A 20,343-nucleotide genomic window follows, 5' to 3' on the forward strand; every position below is an offset into this window, starting at 1 on the left:
AAAGTTCAGAGAGGTTGAAGGCCTTGTATAACTTAGCAAAAGTTGTTTAGTGGCATGGAGAGATCAGGACGCGGGTCTGCTAGCCGCCCTTCACTGCTCTTTGCATAGAAGCACATAATAACTGCCCATTCGGTGATGAAATTACAAGAGGAGCGAAAGATCCTGAACCAGCATGAAGTGGTTTTGGTCAAATACACCTTTGTGGCAAAGAAGGGCTCTGACGTTTAAAAGGACTGCAATTTGCGGAGGCAGCACAGCAGATGAGGGCCCTCTGGCCAGGGAAATAATGAGGCACCGGAGGGGTTGGGCTCGGCAGATTAGCGGGGCAGGTGGATTAGGCTCCAGTAAAGGGCACAGGAGTTTTTGGAAAGGCAGGTAAAGGCATTGCATGGAGGGCTTGAATGCCAGAGTGAAGACTTTACTGTTAGGGCCTAAGGCAACATTCCCCAAGCATTTGCATTCTGCCCACATGACTTGTCAAGGCTGCCCACCACCCTTGTAGGAAGAGACAGAGCGTAGTGGTTGAAAAGAGCACACTCTGGGGTCAGATTCTTTCCTTTTGAATCCATGCTCTGATGCCAACTGTGTGACCTTGGACAAGCTGCTCAAGCTCTCTTGGCTTCAGTTTATTCATTTGTAAAATAGAGATAATGCAAGGACCTCTCTCATGAGGATTAAACAAAAGAGAGTACCTGGCATTATAAGTACTCGATAAATGTTAGTTGTTGTTAACCTTTTTATTTAAGTTAAACTTTTAGTCAAATACATAGTATAGCCTTCTCCTAAGCAATAATATTCATGAAATTGTTAAGTCTCTTGTGACAGTTATGGTTTTGGTGACACACATATAATAAGAGGTTAAATCAAAAGTCTTAACTAAGGCACTGAGTACAGCAGGTCTGACGCTCCCAAGCTGGTGAGATGGCCTTCCACAGGACCACTCAGGAAACTTGATGTCTGACCCTGGGAGGACTGGGTGGACCAGCATCTGACCACCTGAGATGCCCAAAGCATGAGACACAGTCTGGCCATCTGCTATCAGGGGAGCCAAGAGAGATGGCAGAGCTGGGGGCTCAGCTTGCATTCCTAAATTCATCCTCCAAAGGATGTGTGATTGTCTCCTTGTGCTAACGTGGGCCACATGTGAGAAAGGCTGGCATGAGATCAGAGCAGATCTTGTCCAAGAAAGCCACTTGGACAGACTGAAGGAGCTTGGCTGAAAGAGGCTGGAAGTGAATAGCTGGATTTTAGAGGATAATTTGCTCTTTTCAAGACAATTGGAAGTGAATGATCCCAGCAATAGGTGGGAGAGGAATCTCTGAGAAACCATGAACATGGCCACAAGAGAGAGAATGGTATTAAATACCTGCCAGGCCCAGGAAGCTGGAAGCCGGCAGACAACAGCACTGGGCAAGTGAGCCCTTCCTGTCCCTCCCAGCCCAGTGGCAAAAGACTGAAGGAATTAAGTACTGAACAGACTATGCTTGTGACTTAAAGTGACCACTGGACCTTCTACTGCCTAAGAATAACCAGAAAAGTTATGGGGCCTGACTTCCCTTTGTCACAGGGCAGGGGAAGAACCAATCCCACTGAAGAAACTGAAGGGACAGTGGGAGACAAAATTAACTCTCTTTAGGAGAACATTCCAATGAGTCATGTTTCTTTACACTCATTAGAAACATAGCTATTAAAATGAAATGTTTGTCCCTGTACCAACTAAAACCATCTCTCTATTCCCCGTGGTATGGTAACCACCATTAGAAATAACTGATATAGGACAATAAGGAACCAAGGAAAAAGCAAGCACAGAAAGACTGGTTTGGTGGGTTTAGTGGGAACTCATTTGCTCCTCATCCTTGAAGATGATGAAATGAAAAGAGAAGATTTACCAATGGATGGCAGAATCCAAAGGTCCTTGGACAAATGGTTCTACTCAAAGGGAAATCCAGGACCAGCCTGGTGGCCTAGTGGTTAAATTCAGCGTGCTCCACTTTGGCAGCCTGGGTTCAATTCCTGGGCGTGGACCTACACCTCTTATCTGTCAGTGGCCATGCTGTGGCAGCTGCTCACATACAAAAAGAGGAAGATTGGCAAAGGATGTTAGCTTAGGCAAATCTTCCTCAGCAAAAATAACCCCCCAAAAAACAAAAGAACAACAAAGGGAAATCCAGATGGCCCAATTCCACAAGCAGAAAAGCTGGGCTCCCTGAGTTCCCAGGCTGAGCTTAGGTATGATCCTGCTCTTTCAGGTGCAACTAGGCAGCAGAGAGGAGGCATGTTCTCCTCTCTGTAACACGGAGTCACTTGGAAAGCATCAGCCAAGTCCCCAGGTCCTGGAGCCCTGGGGGGATTCTGGGCTGAACCAGGTCCTGGAGACTGCCAAATCTAAGTGCAGAATGTAAAACATACACCAATGCACAGTTTCGCTGCTGCCTTCACTTGGGGACAGTCAGAGGATGAGGTGAGTGTGAGGTTGAAGTTCTAAGTCAAGATACAAGGATGTTCCCAATGATTTAGGAGATGGTGAGTACAAGGTTGAACAGACACCACCTCTCTGTAGCCCCGTTTAAACAGTAAAAGGAGGAACGACCTGACCCAGTCCCCCTTCACAAGGAGGAACTTACTCCAGCTCCGACTTTGTCCCTTAGCTTTTTTCTCCTTCAACCCCACCTCTGCTCTCCCAGCTCTGACTTCTTACAATTCCAGATCAGCTGAGTTATTCCCTGGGAAAGGACCAAGTTATCCAGATCCTACTGGATCATCCCACATTATTACTGGAAGAGATGTTAGAGAAGCTCTCTTCCAACATTCTTATTTTAGAGATAAGGAAACTAAAGGACAAAGGACTCATGTCACGTTCCCAGAGTCACTGAGCTGAGATGAGAACCCAAGTACCCTCACCTCTAGCACAATGCTCCATTTTACACCATCACGCTAACTTTCCAAGGGGGTCCACTCACCTCCCCCAGGCCACCACTTCAACATTCATTCTTCTTCCACAAACACCTCAAAGTGGTAGAAAACCTCAGAGTTAACTTGCCTGGAACAAAAAAGGATGAAAGAGAGGAGAATCATCTCAATGAAATAGCTGGTCACATTTGAATGGAGTAATCAGTGGCCACAAATACTTTCTCAGAAGAACAGGATAGTCCAATGCTTGCTGTACTTTGCAGAGTGTACCTGGGCCCCAGAGTCATAATCAGGTCTCCACAGCTGGACGATAATGATGGGTAGGGGAAGGCCCAGAAACTAGGTTGGAGGATGAGGACTGGAGTCAAGAATCTGCAAAGATAAGCTACTATGACTAACGGCAGCAGGGTGACAAAAAGAAATAGGCTGCCCAGATAGCCTGTTAAGTGAGAGAAAAATTTTGGCATCAAAATGAAATGGGGTTTATAAGATACATTCCTACGCCAAGCATAAGTCTGTTTCCCTTATAGTAACTCTCAGGCCATCTGGCCTACTTCCCCAATGCAGGATACCGACCTCTCTCTTCTTCCTGAACATTCGTCAGGATGTTGTTTTTCAAATAAGCATCTGGGCTTCCTTCTCCTTTTAACTAGCTGTGTTTAATTAACATCAGCTCTCCTTCTTATAGCTTAACTCACACTACCTCCACTTTACCTTCTCCCCAACATTTATTCCATCATGTGATCCAAGGCTATAGGACACAAAGGAAACATACAGATCTCAGTTCAAATCCTAATTCGAACACTTGCTAGCTGTGTGACATGTACGATCACTTTATCTTTCAGAGCCTCAGTGTTTCCAGCTGTAAAATGGGGATAATTAATAGTAGCTATCTCTGGGCCAGCCCCGTGGCCAAGTGGTTAAGTTGGCATTTCCTACTTTGGCAGCCTGGTGTCCACTGGTTTGGATCCTGGGTACGGACGTTCATATCGCTAATCAAGGCATGCTGTGGCAGCATCCCACATAGCAGAAGTAGAATGACTTACAACTAGGATATACAATTATGTACTGGGGCTTTGGGGAGAAAAAAAAAAAGAGGAAGATTGGCAACAGATATTAGCTCAAGGCCAATCTTCCTCACCAAAAAAAGAGCATATCTTAAAAAAAATAGTAGTTATCTCATTGCTGTGAGAGAAGGATAACATATAGCAAGTGCTTAGCCCAACGCCTGGGATATAGTAAGTATTCAATAAATAGTAGTTGTCATTGTTATTATTGCTATGATCACTGAACCCAGCTGAAGCTCCATTTGTGGAAGTAAGTCTCAGAGGGCTGAAATGGGCTGTCCAAAGTCACACAAGTGAGTTAGGGAGGGATCCCAGATTTCCTGATTCTAGAGGTCTTTGCCAACCATCAGCTCCTACACAAACGACAGCATTGCCCAATGACCTAGAAATCTGGGTATCTGATCTCATCCAAGTATCACAGCTGATGATTTAATAAGCACTCACCATGTGCTAGAAACTGTGCAGGCTATATGAAAGCTTTAAGGAATCTACAGATCAGTGTAGGAAGGTCATCTCCTTATTTACAGCAGGCAAAAACACAATTACCAAACAAAAATCTGGAGCCGCGGCTTGTTTTGCCCAGTGGTGACAATATTTCTTGCCCATATTTATTTTAAGAAGGTAGATGAAAGTAAGACCAATGCCCTGGCTGCCTTATTCTTGGCTTTGGAAAAGTTTTTTTGATTGGGAATGAGAGGGAGGGGGATCCTAGGGACTAGGGACTGAAATAGGGTCTAGCCAAGGACAGCTATGAAAAAGAAGATTGGGGTTGGCAGGGGGCTACAAACAGGTCCCCACCATTCCTCCAAAGAACACAGTTATTGTCTACAAGGTGGGCTTCTTGCTCCAAGGGCTGTCCCTTCACTGACTGTGCAAGCAACGAAACCATGGAGCGCCAGGAAGCACACTTTATCTGGAAGCATGAATCACCCCTCAGAAGTCCAGAAAAGAATCCGCTCTTTGTAGCCCTTCACTCTCCTTCTTGGCGGGCATCCCTAGCTCCTCTGGGCTGGTATCAAGGCCTTACAGAAACTCAGGGTAAGTGATCTTTCTGATGGAAATGGACCATTCCAGAAACTCATGTGATGGGGTGCCTCTTAAAAACTGAAAGGAAACAATGAATGAATGAACCAGCTCGAAGGCATTCGTCATTCAAATCCAGCTGCAGAAGCAGTCATAAATGGCTAACCCAGTGCATTCTGAACACAGAGCTTCTGAAGTAGAAAGGATTGGTGGAAAGTGCACTCTCTGATTAGGCCCCCTTATCGATTCAATCTCCCCACATTAAGTTAGGATTTGATAATGCAAGTCTTATTTTTTTAACTGCCATGCTTCTAGAGGATAGAGCAGCAGGAAGGAACAATGTGAGGACCCAACTCCTGCCCATGTAGACTGCTCTAATTTCAAGAATGCTGTCCCTCCTATGACACCAGCCACAACGGGAGCCAAGACCACAGCAAACTCCCTGTTGGGGAGCCAGCAGAGTAAAAGATGATGGGGAGCCTGATGTTCAGCAACAGGAATTGGCAATGACTTTGGTTACTCCTCAAACTGCCAGACTGGATTGTGACCAACCCCAAAGGAAGAAGCACCAACATCAGGGGAGGGTGGAAAGTTACCTTTCAGAACCATCCTTTGAAGGAGTAGGGGGCCAATATCACTCTGTGACCTCAACTCCACTAAATTTACACATAGGGGAACTAATGTTAAAAAGAATGTGGAGGACGGCCTAAGGGCAGAGGAGACCGGGAGTCCACACCTGCAGGATGGATGTGAGCAAAGGTAAGGGAGAAAAAATTTCGTTTTTACCGGGGGATGTGACAGATTACATATTCAGCCTCAGTTCTATCTACGGATGTGAGTTGCAGGGGAAAACCCATTTCCTTTTCCTTGGATCACAGCAGCAGAGAGCATCTCACAGCTCAAAGTCTGAGGCAAATGTACCTCTGTAACCCAACACATGGGTACCTAAATTCTATTAGCGCATCTTTGTCTTGTAACAAAATAGTATAACCTATGGGTCTCCTCCCACACTAAGTCTAAACATTCTTAAATCCTAGGAAAGGAAAACTTCCCCAACTCAGACATCCACATTCCCCACAGCCAGTGTGCTAACTCTCAAAAGGAGAGTCTCCCTCAAGGGAAACCATAATCCAAAGTGCTGCCTCTTTGCCCTTCTCCAGAAATCAGCTTACACCGTACTTTCCAAATCAAAGCCTCTGATTTCTGGGACGTGGTGGTGGAGTAAGCAGATGACCTGACCAGAAAGGCTGAATTTCTTCCTGTTCAGAACATCAGAAATCCTTCCGACGTTCCCTCCTTAGCCAGGTGTTGCCACAAAGGGAGCTGAGAGTTTGCCAAGTCAGAAATTATCCACACCTTAAAAGGAATGTTCCTGAAATAAAAGAAATAAAATAAAACCCAAACCACTTTGTCTGTAAATTGGAGGCGGGCGGGGGGAGGCGCAGGAGGAGGAAAGGAAAGGGACACAAATTTGAAAACAGCCAGGCTGTGCGAGGGTTAGATTTCCCTTCCCTCAAGGAGAGCCAGATCTGATACGGCCGCTGCTAAGACCAAGCGGCTTCACTTTACTGCCTTCACCCCAGTCTCAACTTCTAACATCAGAGTCCCTAGCATCATCAGAGACCCTCTTCAGAGCTCGGAGGGTGACCGTCACTGAGGCCCGGGCTGGACACCGTCTACCAGGAAGAATCCTTGTAGGAAGGAACTCTAAGACATCCCGAGAGCAGAGGCAGACAGAGGAACACTTGCTGCCTATGTGCTGCAGCAAGTGCCTTTCTGGTTAAAAACTGCACTGTTAAAACCGACACCGAGCATTCCCTATCACAAAAGCTGTAATTTAGTCCTTTCCTGCCAAATGACACCATTCCCTTTAAAAACAATATGTAAATCTGATACAGGTGAAATAAACACAGTATAAAGCTCCCTAACTCATTTAATATCTTTCACTCACGGACCAACGTGCTTAAATCACTTTACAAATGTAAAATTCATGCCTCAGCACTTTAAAAGAGGGAGTTGAGAGAGTATCATTCTCCCTGCTTAGAGTCAGTACATTTGAGGAACAATCCACGGAAAAGCCCCTTCTCTCACCATTGGGGGTGGGGAGATCAGGTCTCCATATCATTATTCTCCGCTCTGAATAAATGGCTTGGGATAAAGTCAGTGGGGGGCTCAGGGATAATCAACCCTGCCATTCAGAGGGGAAAGGTTCCTGGAAGTGGGGCTGTTGGTGCTCTCTCGTCTGGCACCTGCATCTGACTTCAGCCACAAGTTCCAGGGCCACAGACCTACAGCTCAGGGGACTTCAATTTCTCCTGCTGCCCCTCCCGGGTCCTCAAACCTCCCTCACTCCTGTAACTTTAAGTGACCAAAGTCAACATTAAATCAGGTTGTCATTTCCCTCTAAGTACCAGATAAATAAGTTGGTCCAGCCCCTGTTGTCTCCCCAGTTACCCATTGCTGTGCCCAAATACAAAGCCCTGGGGAGGGGGCCAACTCTTAGCTCATCTCACCCTCCACGGCTCTAGAGCGAGGAGGTAACCTGGCAGGCCCACCTCTGGCCCAACCACTTGTATCATTAGCTCATGCACAGGAGCAGGCAGGAGAGTCACCTAGCAGACCAGCGCTTACCCCCCCACAAGTGCCTTCCGTCTCCACAGGCAAGCAGACGTAGCTCTGCCTTGCAACCAGGGGAAAAACCCAACTCTCAAATGGCTGTCCTTTCTAAGAGGAAGAGAGGCAAGGGGCAGTCCTCCTACAGGACAGAAGCCAGTAGTCACATGCAAGCTGGCTTGGAGCTGGAGGCACCTCATTCCTGGAGACACAAAGTCGGGGACCTGGGACCTGGAACCTGGCCCATTTGTTTTCTAGAGAGAAAGACACCGTACCACCCTGAGAGCAGGCCATTCAGCCCTCCCCTTGACTCTTCTTCCTGGTTACAGCAAAGACAGAAACCCAGACCTCCTGATGACCCAAGTCTGAAGGCCAGAGTAACAGCTCATTTTTTACTAGGTGCTGAGAACACGAGAGAATTGCTGAGCAGAGCCCCCAAGGTTACACTGGCAGACAGCTCCCCGGGGTCCTCCTCTTCTCCTCCTGGGAGGGCTTGAAGTGGCATCAGAACAACCTCCTGCCACCCTAAGCTCTGTACCTGAGGCAACCAAACATACCCCCAAGGATCCTGGAGAAAGACAGTCCCTGGAAGGAAGGGAAGGGATCAGTTTCTGACCAGGCATAGAAAGAGAGAAAGGAAGATACCTGGGAGAGAGGCCAATGTCTCTCTGCCCTTGCCGTGAACCGAGCTGTAACGGTCCCCATCCCAGCCCTGCCTCTCCCACCAAGCACCGGAGATCAGGGAGGGCAGATGGCGAGCTGGCAGCCAGGGGGCTGGGCTCGGGCCCAGATCCCGGACCCGGGGAGGGGAGGACCTTTAGGTGTGCAGTCCACCAGCCCCTAGGTTTTCCATGCACCCTGGAGAGAAGGCGGAGGGTCATCTTCACGGTTTCCTCTCCGTAGGAAAGTCCTCAACCTCAAACTCAGGAGGGTCCGCGGTTCTCACTCCCAAGCCCGGACTCCCTAGCTTCCACTCAGACTGGCGCCCCGCTCTGCCCTCCCGAGGGGGTGTCAACCTTCCGCTGCCGGAGATGCCCGGCTGGCCCCTTTCCCTCGCATCTCTCCGAAGCCCCTTTGTTTCAGGCGGGGAAAGTTGCCAACGTGCACCCCTTCCCCAACACGCCCCCCTGTGTGCCCATCCCCCGTAGGGAATCCAAGCCGGGGCGCACCATCTAATCTTCGGCTCGCTCTCGAGCCGGGGCAGCCGCTTTGAAACCGAAAGCAAAGAGGAAGCGGGATCCGGCAGCACCCCCGGCCCGGTCGCCCGGTCTTCCCCATCACCGCACCATCGCCCGCGACCCCGCGCTCGGCGCTGCCCGCCCCGCGCGGCCACCTCTCCGGGTGGCGGAAAGGCCTCTCTGCGGGTATCGGGGGCACCTACCGGTGCGGGCCGGAGCCGCGAGCAGGAGCGGGGCGGGGCAGGGCCGGCCGCCCGCCGGGTGCAGGTGCGGCCAGGAGCGCCGTCTCCCCGGCTTGCTCCCGCTCCTCCTCCGGCGCGGGGACTCAGGGTGCTCTCCTGCGCCGCCTGCTCCCCGCCCCCACGCCCGGCGTCCGGGCTCCCCCCGCGCCGAGTTGCCGGCCGTGCCTCCCCCACACCGCCCGCCCTCCGGCGCCGCGCCTGGGCCCGCATTCGCCCGCTACGGCGACGAGGGGGCCAGGGGCTGCAGCCGCCGCTGCCCGGCCGATCCGAGCCCCCGGTGGCGGCGGCGGCGGCGGCACTCACCCATAGTACGGATGCGGTGCAAACTGCACATGCTCGCGTCTGACAGGCGCTCTGCCTCCGGCCCGGCTTAACTCCTTGCTCACCTCTCGCGGGCTCACCCGCCGGGTCCGATGCCCCGCCGACCCCGCCGCCTCCTGCCGCCTCCCGCAGCCGGCAGTCGGCCGAGTCCTGGGCGCCTGGGAGCGCGCCCTCGGCCCGGGCCGCGGCGCAGGTGGCTGCAGTGCAGAGCTCCTGGGCCCTCCCGGCCCCCGCCACCCCGCCTGCATTTGAGATGTCTACAAGAGCACGGAGGAGAGGACTGGCCGGGGCCTCTCACCTCGCAGCTTGCAGGAGTTGTGGGGACTGCGCATACAACATCTGCCGTGGGTATCTTGCAGGTCCTGGCTACCTGAGGGCCACGCTCCACATGGTGTTGCAGACCCACTGTGTGCCAGCATTATGTTCCGTGCAGTCCATTCATTGAAACAGTCCTGCAAGGTCATTTTTATTATCCCCATTTTCAAAATGGAGAAACTGAGGCCTACGGAAGTTAAGGAATTTGCCTAAGGCAAGGTCTGAACCTCCAAGGCCCACAATTTGGTTTCTACTGCAAAGATTAAACAGAAATTTCCTTTCTGAAGTCAATCTAGATTCTTCTATTGGAAGATGGAAAAGCCTGGAGATTCTAGAACATGGAATATGGGAAACTGGTGACAGAGGGCCCCTGACTTGAGTTAGGCCCCTCAGACAGGTCCTGGGTCCTGCAGAAAGGCCGAGCAGGGAGTGGGAATGTAATCCAGCCCCTACCTCCAGGCCAAGCCTGGGTCCTGGCACTGGGGGCCACAGCCAAGAGGAAAGGATGTTTAAAAAAATTCATAATGTCCCTCAGGGGTGTCCTTTTGTAAATAATCTGTCCAGAGGGGGCGCCTTTTTCTTATTCTCACACAGACCCTATGTGTGCCTAGGCCTGATCTGAGAAGTCTGATGGCTGTGTCTCTCCTAGCCTTCTCTCCCTTTTCCTCACATGCCACAGTGACAAAGAGGTACAGAGATCCAAGGCAGCACAGAGTCTTCAAAGAAAAGGGAACTGAGGTTTATCCAGCTGGTCTTGCCCCACTCTGGGTGAGAAGCTAGGCTGCTTTCCTACTGCCTGACCCTGATCCCATCCTATATCTTCCCCTAATTGACTGATGGGGCCACAGGTCTACTGTCAACCTCCTGTTCCTGGCCAGAATATTCAGAGATTAGCAAAGATACGTCACGAACTAGGGATGGGCAATGTGGACGAGGAGTTCTAAGCTTACACCATACACTCCCTGTTCTTGGGCTGGCTGAGTCATTCTTTCCAAAAGGAAAGTTCAACAGGGGCAGAAGGAGTTTTGTTGAGTTTCTCAAACTAGGATAAGAAGTACACAGCCATGTGATGCCATCAGTGGCAAGAGCTCTTGGCTTCCCTGAGTTAGTTTCCTCCTCTGTAAGATGGAGATAGTAGGGGCTGGCCCTGTGGCCGAGTGGTTAAGTTTGTGCGCTCCGCTGCAGGTGGCCCAGTGTTTTGTTGGTCCGAATCCTGGGCGCGGACATGGCACCACTCATCAAACCACGCTGAGGCAGCGTCCCACATGCCACAACTAGAAGGACCCACAACGAAGGATATACAACTATGTACTGGGGGGCTTTGGGGAGAAAAAGGAAAAAAATAAAATCTTAAAAAAAAAAAAAGATGGAGATAGTATCACCTACTTTATAAGAATATTGTGATGACCCAACGTCATAATGCATGTAAAGTCCTCAGTGCACAGTAGGCCTTCAACAACAGGAAAGGGTTTTCTACTAGGGGTAAGGCAGGGAGGGGTGAGAAGGGGTCAGGGCTCCAGTGAGGCATGCCATCTGTCCCTAGAACACTGTCAGATAGGCAGGAGACAGCCTCCTCTCAGGAACACCCTGGCAGGAAGTGGCTTCAGTTAGTCTGGCAGCATAGCTCCCTTGCTGAAGAGGGACCTGTCCTGTGCCCCCTTTCCTTGGAGGCCCAGTTCTCAATCTGTGGCTGGCAGCTGACTCGGCTCCCTCTGGCTCTGGGAGGCAGCACTGTGCAGAGGAACACGTAATGGGCTGAGGCTAAAGATCTGAATTCCAGGCAACATAACCATGTGGCACAGTAGGTACAGTGCCTAGTGCCCTCAATATTTTCAGGTCCCACAAGAATGTTTGAATTTCTTTTAAAATCAGAGACAAAAATAAACTTTGAGGTCAAGGGAAATGTTTTCATATATAATACTAATATTTTCATCCTTAGTATAAAAGCCATAGTATACAGAAGCCAAGGGACCAGTTACAGAATCAGAAAGAAGGAAGAATTAGGAAGTAGGCACAAGCCTTAGCATCAGCCATTCTCTACTTTATCCAGCTGTCCCAAGGACTTAGTTCTATGATCTGGGTCTTCCTCATTCCTAAATTAGGAATCATTTCTTCCTAACAAAAATTTATATAATACCTTACAGTTGACATATCTTCTATCTTTGGGTAAGGCAGCTATTTTTATCCCCATTTTATTAATGAGGAAATCAAGACTCAGTGAGATTGTATGGTTTGGTCAGGGTTATACTGCTAGTTAAGGCAGAATGCAGTTCAAACTCAGGTCTTCTGCCACCTCATCCAAGGTCCTTTCCACCTGCAGCTAGAAGATTTCAAATAAGATTAGGCGTGTACAGGGCAGAGTGGTCTGCTGCAGAAGCAGACCTAAAAGTAGCATGTGTCGCGATGAGTGGGTCCCCTGACTTTTCACCCAAAGAATACTGAGACCTGCATACAGGGTTGTGCGAATGGGTGGGGAGGGTGACCCTGGCGGAAGTAGACTCAGTAATGGTGGTTCTGGGGATTCAAGTACAGATTCAAAGTGGAGGCCCATGGAACAAACTAAGCCCTGTTGCGCTAGCACACACCAGAGGATGCCAGCACCTCCTTTGCCTTCTTGTCTTGTCAAAGCAACCTGGATTTGAGTTCAGACTCAACATCCTAGTCAGATGTTTTAAGGCAGTTTATTTAACCTTTCTGTGTCTATTTCCTCATCTGCAAAATAGAAATGACAACAATACCCAACCCCACAGCTGCATAAATAAGATGATGCAGGCCAGGTACTTGGCATAGTGCCAGGTACATGACCCCACTGTGGCAGGCAGTTAATGGTGGTTCTCTTCACATCTCTCTTCTACCACCAGGCGGGGAAAAAGAGAGGCTTTCAAGTGTCTTTGTAGTCTCCGAAGTGGCTTGAATATGTTAGGTTCTTAGCCATATTTTCTGAAAGACAAGAACTTTTCTGCCTTTCTCCAAAGTAAACCATTCATAAAGAGGTTGCTCTTGTCTACTGTAACTAATTTTCTTGATGACTTTCAAGGGGAACCAGAAACACTTCCGTATACTTGTTAGAGAGGATTGGTTCCCTGGGGGTTGCCCTCTGACCACAAGTCAGGAGAGATGTGGCTCAAGAGGGTGATTTCAGTGGAGGGACTGGGCCCACAGCCAGATCAGGAAGGACCTGGGTAGGGAGATGGAAGATAGAAATTGGAGGCCAAGAGAGAGTTATGTATAGTCTGTCCCAGATGCTGTGATAAGGAAGAAAGAAGTGAGGTAGGAACAGAGAAAGTATTGAAGTCAAAGGCAATCTTGAGTTTGAGATTATTTTGGACCAGCTTTACAGAAAAACAAGGTGGGAGGGAGATAACTGGGGTAAGCCCCAGGGAACCTATCCTCTCTAACAAGCACACAGAAATCTTTCTGTTTTCCTTAAAAGTCATCAAGAAAATTACTTACAGTAGACAAGAGCAACACTTTATGGATGGTTTGCTTGGAAGGAGAGAAAAGTTCTTGTCTTTCAGAAAATATGGCTAAGAACCTGTATCATTAGGATTCTTTGGTTGCAAGCGACAGAAACAGACTTTAGCTATCTTAAGTCTAAAAGGAATTTATTGGAAGGATATGATCAGGTGGCTCACAGATTTAGAGGGAATGCTGGCAAAACAGACTTGAAAAGCCTAGGACCAGGACAGCTTTGGGGGCGCAGGTAATGGGAAGTAATTGAGAGTCTCCTCAGGGCTCTGCTGCCAGAACAACTGGACTTCAAGCTTTTTATCACTTCTGTTCAAGTGCAAAAGAGTCAAATTTACCTAAGTTGAGTAAGGCATTCACCTCTTGGCCAGGGAAGAGCCAGAAGGATACCCTGATGTAAGCTTGCTATGCAGCCCAAAAGCAAATGTCCATGACGTGGGGAGAGCGCAGGCAGCACAGGGAATTTATATCTGACCCACTGCCCTGTAAGCTTATTGGCTATGAGAGAAGGTAAAGGGAGAAACACATAAGCTTCGAGAAAGTAGCAGGAATCTCTGAAAAGTACCAGGACAGGAAAGCATAGAATGCTGAATAAAATCAAGCTCATGCTGGAGTTGGATTAGAGCTGGAGACAGGCAGACGTTTTAAGGAACCTGTGCAGCTCTGAGCTGTGCTCAGGAATGGGTGAACTGTAATAAGGGAGGCAAGTGCAAAAGGTTGTTAAGGATGCCCTTGAATGTTTACAAAATGCCTCTGAGGGGTGGAAAGGGGTACCAGTGGAAGGGGAGGGGACTTAGGGCCTGGGGATATGGTCAAGTTGACTGCAGGTTTGTCAGAAGGTTTGCTCTTTATATGTCTATGTGGGAAGAGGGTATGGACTTCCACAGAGCTCACAAGATAATGTGCGTGTTCCTACTTTGGGGATATTCAAAAGTCATGTCCTCTCTCTTTTTCAGTCATCAAAAAGAAAATGCAGTGGATAAGGACTATGCAGTATTCGTGAACATCTTGAGCCTGAAAATGAAGAACTCACCATTCTGTGAAAATGTGAATTCATCCGTAGAGCATTAAGATATTAATGTGTGTGCTCTAAGACAGCCCTGAAAATTAGTGCAGGTTCATGAGACTAACAGTAAATTAAGGGGGTGGGGAGCGAATGCTAAAAGAAATCAATGTGAAAATATGCACGCGCATTGAAACTATACTACTTCATACTTCAAGGGGTGGGTTCAACCGTGAAAGTTATAGATTCGGGGCGGGGGGTGCAGAATAGAGTCAACTTCGGAACCATGGAGAGAGCCACCCCCACTCCCCAGCTGCTTTCATTTCCCACCCAGCAGTCAGCCCAGGTGCTGGGCAAATTTGAAAGAATTTCTGCCCTGGAGATTAGAAACCAAACTTCAAACTGGTCACCTCTCCCCTCCGTGCCTCCCTTTGCCAGGATGCAAGGAGTTTAGTCGTCTGAGGAGGGACAAAGGGGTATTGTTAAGGCGAGCCTGATTATGAGGAGGCTTTGCAATGAAAAGATTTTATGCTGCTATCTAAGCTGTTCTCCCCCAGGGGACACTGTGTGCCTGTCCCAACTTCACTGTATCAGTTCAAAGAAAAATTTCAGCCAGACGCAGTGATTGCAGGAGGATATCTTGGGATTTGGCAACATTAATAGGTTAAGAATTTCTATCACAACATCTCATCCAAGTCCCAATTCTCGGCCCCACTAGGTCCTGGGATGGGTTAGAATGGGGGAAATCTTTCTATTTGTAGATCTGAGTCAAAAGGTTTCTCCCATAGGCGCTGTCTGAGAGGCAGCCCAGCTTCACAGTAGGGGGTGGGAGGTGGGGGGTGCGGATTGCATCATGGAGGATAGGATAAAACCTGTTTCAAGTCTTTTCACTCTTTTTGTCCTGGCCCTTGTAGGAGAACTCTGCCACCTTCAGGGAAGGCTGCATATGCCTGAGGAGTTGCTGATCCCAGGGACTCTATCTTGTCTGGGGAATTGGTTCAATTGGGGTGTCCTATTAGTCTCGGATGCTAATTAATTAATAAGTATATATTTAGTGTCTTCTCTTCCCTAGCTCTGTGCTGTGGGGAGGATTGGACTCCTGACTTCAAGGGAGTTGTTATTCAATTCAACAAGCATTAATGTACCATGCATGGTGCTAAGGATTAGGGTCATACAGGTAAACAGATTGAGACCTACGCCTTAGAGATGAGACAGTACACGATGGTCTATAACAAAGCATTACCTCGTGCTCCTAGGGACTGCTTTAAATTCTGTACCTCCCATGCCGTGGAAGATCTGTGATTATTTGTGTTCTGTGGTATTTCCGTGATCCAACTTTATCTCTACTGCACTTTATTTGTAAAGTCAACTCTTGGGCTTTCGCTCAAAACTGACCAGTATTTACAAATTTACACACTTCTTTCTGTCCAAAAACTCTCTGCCTCTCTTTCTTGCCCACAGCTTAGGTCAAGGTTTGCTTTCTCTTACGTCTATCAGCAAGATACATACTTGGGAAGGGGTGGTGCCATCTTTGGTGTATTTTTCCATATCTGTGGGCAGTAATGTCAGATATAGAGCTGTGACCCCCCCCAGAGAATACAGCAGAAGGGTCTAGGGACAGGAGGGAAGAATAGCGGGGTTTCCAATGACACACAGGAAGGACACGGGGGGTGAGTGCTTTGTTCTGGAACTGCATGTCTGTGTTTGGGTGCATAGGCTAAGAAGGGAACTGGTTGCTCAGGGGCCTTGTCTTGACCCGGTAAGTGCCCTCTGGGCATTTGTATGATGGGAGATTAATACTACAGCACATCCTTGAGCTTTTACTATTTAAATCCAAATTTGTGTTCTAGGAAGACACTGGGCCCAGTGGGTCCCACTCCCTGTCCTAAATGTCCACCAGGCTGAATGGAGCTGGATGATGTCCTGGAACTCTAAGAATGTCAACGGAAGGGGCATGACGGTCTCTGGTGCTGCAGTGAAGGAGTGTGGACAAATGTGGGTGGGTGTAGAGGACTGAGAAGGGGTGGAGGGAAGGAAGAGGGGCCTTCCTTGGACTTTCTCCTTGAAATCATTCACTGTGCTGCTCCAACCCAGAACCTCACGAAGCCAGGCCTCTGGACTGCACCCAACTACCTTCACGGTCCTTCTTTCCCCAAGCAGAGAACATGGCTGAATATGCCATTTCCCTTGCAGGATGTAAAATGGGCTTGGATTAGAACTGGGCCCAACTTAACTCTTTCCCCAGACTTATGTCTACTCTTTCAAGACGTGGACAATTGCCAGGCCACAAGAACATAGTGTATAATAGGAATCCAGTAATGCTGTTGTGGTCATAGCTTAATTGCTCTGAAGAGGTAACAGAGATCCAGGCAATATCAAAAGTGTGTGAGTCCCCTTTGATCTCAGCATTGATCCCAACTTCCCCAGGTCCCCACTTGCCATATCCGTCCCCAGGGTCTTAACTTGTTGGAGGCAGTGACTCAAAGGAGTTCGCATTAAACTTGAGGGATGGGAAGTTATGGGGGCAAATTCTGGCTCTTTGACCAGCACATTATGGCTTTTTTGGTTAGTCATCAACTTCCCTGAATCTCAGCTTTCTACTTTACTGATGAGATCAATACTTTAAAACGTTTTAATAGCTTTATCAGAAAAATGATTCATACTCCTTGTAAAATATTCACATAATATAGAAAAGAACAAAGCAGAAAATAAAAACATTACACCAAATTTCTATACCCAAAGATAATCACTGTTAAGGTTTAGGAAAAAGTCTTTTACTCAGATTTATATCATAGATATACAAATAGTTATATGTATACAGTTTTATATAAAATAAATCATACGTACTTTTCTAGAAATTGTTTCACTTGACATTAAGTAATGAGTATCTTTCCACATTGGTAAATATAATTCTTCGACAGAAATTTTAATGACTGCATAGTACATAGATTTTTTTTTTTTTTTTTTTGAGGAAGATTAGCCCTGAGCTAACATCTGCTGCCAATCCTCCTCTTTTTGCTGAGGAAGACTGGCCCTGAGCTAACATCCATGCCCATCTTCCTCTACTTTATATGTGGGATGCCTACCACAGCATGGCTTGTCAAGTGATGCCATTTCCGCATCTGGGATCTGAACCAGTGAACCCCAGGTCACCAAAGCGGAACATGCGCACTTAACCAGTGTGCCACTGGGCCAGCCCCAATACATAGCATTTTATTTTCTAGATGAATCATAATAATTTACTTACTAAGTCTTAATTGATAGACGTTTAGATTGTGTCTTTTTTCTTTATTTTGTTATTATTGCTGCTATAAATATGGGGGGCGATACAGTCTTTTCAAGCACCTTTCTTCTAATACAAATTGCAAGAAATATTGAATGATGTAGCTCAAGAAAGGACACAAGAATCATAAAACCCTGTCACTGAAAGCAGGGATCTGGGGTGCAGGACAAGTTCCTAGAAAAATTTTAGTGGTCTTCACCTCTATAAATGGCTTCCAACCTTATGTACATTGCTACATACATACATTACTATTCCACTGGCTTGAGGGGCAAGTATATTTAGGGAGATTTCTTATTCTGAATATTCCAATGGATTTATTTGAACACTAAAATTTTGCTTCCCAAAGAACCATGCTGTTCTCAAGAGTACCTCTTGTTCCAGAGATCTTGGGTCCATGTAAGAACCATCCCCTGTGCGCTGCAGGGAAATTCCTGCTTTTAGGATCAGACCATTCCAGAAGCCATCTGAGAGTTTCCCCAGTGGCCAGTGGGGCTATGAGTAGTGTTAGAAGGAACAGCAGTCAAGTGTCACCCCTAGAGTGATGCCTGTTGGTTTCCTGTCCTAGGAATCTGTGTATTCTGCCCCATTGCTGACCTCCTTTCTTAAGTACGAGACCTGTCTGTCGGCTCTCCCTTATTCCTTTGGGTGGCCCCCACTCTGTAAAGGTAAAAGGACTAGCGTTCCCTCTTCTGGACCTGGGCTAGGAAATTCAGGGTCTGGAAATGTGGAAATTCACGTTTGGAAAGGTGCACTGTTTGCACCACCTCTCTGAAAACTCCAAAGCTCACCTCTCCATGAGCAAGGCTCCCAGTACGTGGATTCCCTCGGTACTCTGAGCCAAGCAGTCTGGTTCCAGCTCCGTGTCCCATGACTTTGTCCGTGGCAGAGTAAAGGTGATCCTTAACCCACAGCCTGTACTTTGTGCAGCAGGAGTTCTTCCTGTCCCCTGTCCTTGTGGCACGGCTGGGTGAGAGACGCCTGGAATAAGTGCTAAGCTAATGGTCTGCGCACTGCTGGAGCTGGACGTCCAGAGCTTGGAAGGGGGAGAATGTTCTTTCCCTCCTTCCCTACTTTACCCTAGTCTTTTAATACCACTAAGTTTTCTAATTCCCTTCCCTGAAACTATGCAAAATTGAACAGGAACAAATTACGCAGAGTTTAAAGTCTCCACTGTAGGCAGAGCTGAAAGATCCATTAATCATGACTTTTCAAGGTAACCAAAGCATGCAGTGGTCAGATCAGAAGGGAACAGATCTGGCCTAGGTGTGGCTGGGAGTTCCAATGCAGGCGCTCAGGGTCTTATTAAGAAAACAAGCCATCCTGACCACTAGATGGCGCTGAGAGACAGCCTCCGACGTCCCGGAGGGTCGGTGGCTGGTCGTGCCCGGGACTTGGGGAGGAAAGACAGGTTTTATCACCTGGACTAACCCCTCTTCACAGAAAGGAGCTGGCAGAGAGCTTCCAATAGGATATGAGCCTTGACACTCCTTGTAAAAACTGGAGCCTGAGCACGACAATCAGAAGCCCAATGAGGTGAGGGCCGGATTGATCAAAGGAGATAACAGACCTATTGGTTTCACACCAAACCACTTGGGCAAGGAGGGAGCGAGAGCTGCATGGCTGTCTTCTCACTCTGCTCAGGTACTTCGGGTGTTTCCTCCTCTGAATTCTGGGCACTCTTACAGCAACCGCTCAGCCTGGAAAGCGCCCTGCGGGGGAGTGTGTGTATCCCTGAAGGAGAGGGAACTCGCACTCTCAGCCCCACCGGGAGGTCCCCGCCCCAGACCTCAGGCCTCTTCCAGTCAGGTGAAGCAACTGCTTAGAGGAGGGGAGGCCAGGGGGATGAAGAGGCCCTCCGAGGTCCAGTTTTCCCTGAACTGAGCCACCTATTCCTCCACACTCTCCCTCCCTACTCCCTGGACCACAGCGGACGCTCAACCAAACATTACTCAGATGTATGAAGGCAGGACCCTGGCTCACGGCCTCGCACACTGTTAGTTCAACTCTGAGGAGAACTAGTGGGGCACTCACGCAGAATTGAGTTTGGGGATGAGGTAGGGGTGGGAGGAAGACTTTTCTTTCCATCAGCTTGGGTCTGTCCTCCGCCGAAGAGATAAGAATAATGGCCAGCATCTATGAGCATTTGCTAAATGCTAGTACTGACCTAAGTGCCAGAGCTGGAATTTGAACTCTGGGAGGAGGACCCCACAGGCCACACACTGTCACCTTGAGAACTCAAGGGTCTGGGGCAGCCACACACGTGCCGCAGAAAAGGAGCCAAGGTACCACAACCAGCACCCTGACTGGCCTAAGTTTCCTTGGCTTCTTAGAACCCCAGAACCTCTTCCCATACAGGCCCCCAGGCTGCTGTAGACCCTGCCGCCTACTTGGAGCTGGTCCCTGCCCGGCCCTTCTGCCCCCTGATGTGAGCAGCCACTGTTTTCATCTGTGACGAAAGCTGATGGAGAAACAAGTCAGCTGGTTTAACACCATGATGTTGCAAGTTCTAAAATGATCTAGAATCCCAGTTAGATGGCTGGGTTTACCTGGTCCTCATTTCCTGAGCTCTATTAGCTCCCAACTCAGCTTCCCTTTCTCCTTCCCTGCCATCTCCTCTCCCCCCCGCTCTGCCTCCATCCTACTGAGCTCCCGTCCACCTGGCTCTATCTTGCTTGGGGAGCCCACAGCTGCACTGCCCAGATCATTTTGCATTGATATATGTTGTAATTACATCAGTTCTACCCTGTGTTCGCCTCTGGGGCTGTTCTTGTTCTCTGAGAAGATCATTGGAGCGTTGGAATATGATGTATGACAAACCAGTCAATACCGGGCACCCTACAGTCCTAAAGAGCATGAAAATACAGTCCCCTGGAGCTGTTGATCCCAATGCCCAGGGCCTGAATCCATATTTTTAATCAGC

General features: G+C 48.5%; 1 protein-coding gene across 13 annotated transcripts in view; it reads right to left on the bottom strand.

The window, feature by feature from the left end:
- TMEM229B (transmembrane protein 229B) overlaps window positions 1–9,578 on the bottom strand; it is a 36,782-nt gene extending 27,204 nt beyond the window's left edge. For 4 of the 13 annotated variants that reach the window (XM_070513828.1, XM_070513824.1, XM_070513821.1 and 1 more), the window contains exon 1: window positions 8,995–9,203. The gene's annotated coding sequence lies outside the window, so the exon portion shown is untranslated. Of the gene's footprint in view, window positions 1–2,960; window positions 3,041–8,994; window positions 9,205–9,336 lie in introns of those variants that run through there. The other 9 variants (XM_070513830.1, XM_044773810.2, XM_070513819.1 and 6 more) reach the window with 8 other exon arrangements.
- Window positions 9,579–20,343: the final 10,765 nt, after the last annotated feature.

This window comes from Equus asinus, chromosome 7 (genome assembly GCF_041296235.1).
Source record: "Equus asinus isolate D_3611 breed Donkey chromosome 7, EquAss-T2T_v2, whole genome shotgun sequence".
NCBI lineage: Eukaryota > Metazoa > Chordata > Mammalia > Perissodactyla > Equidae > Equus > Equus asinus.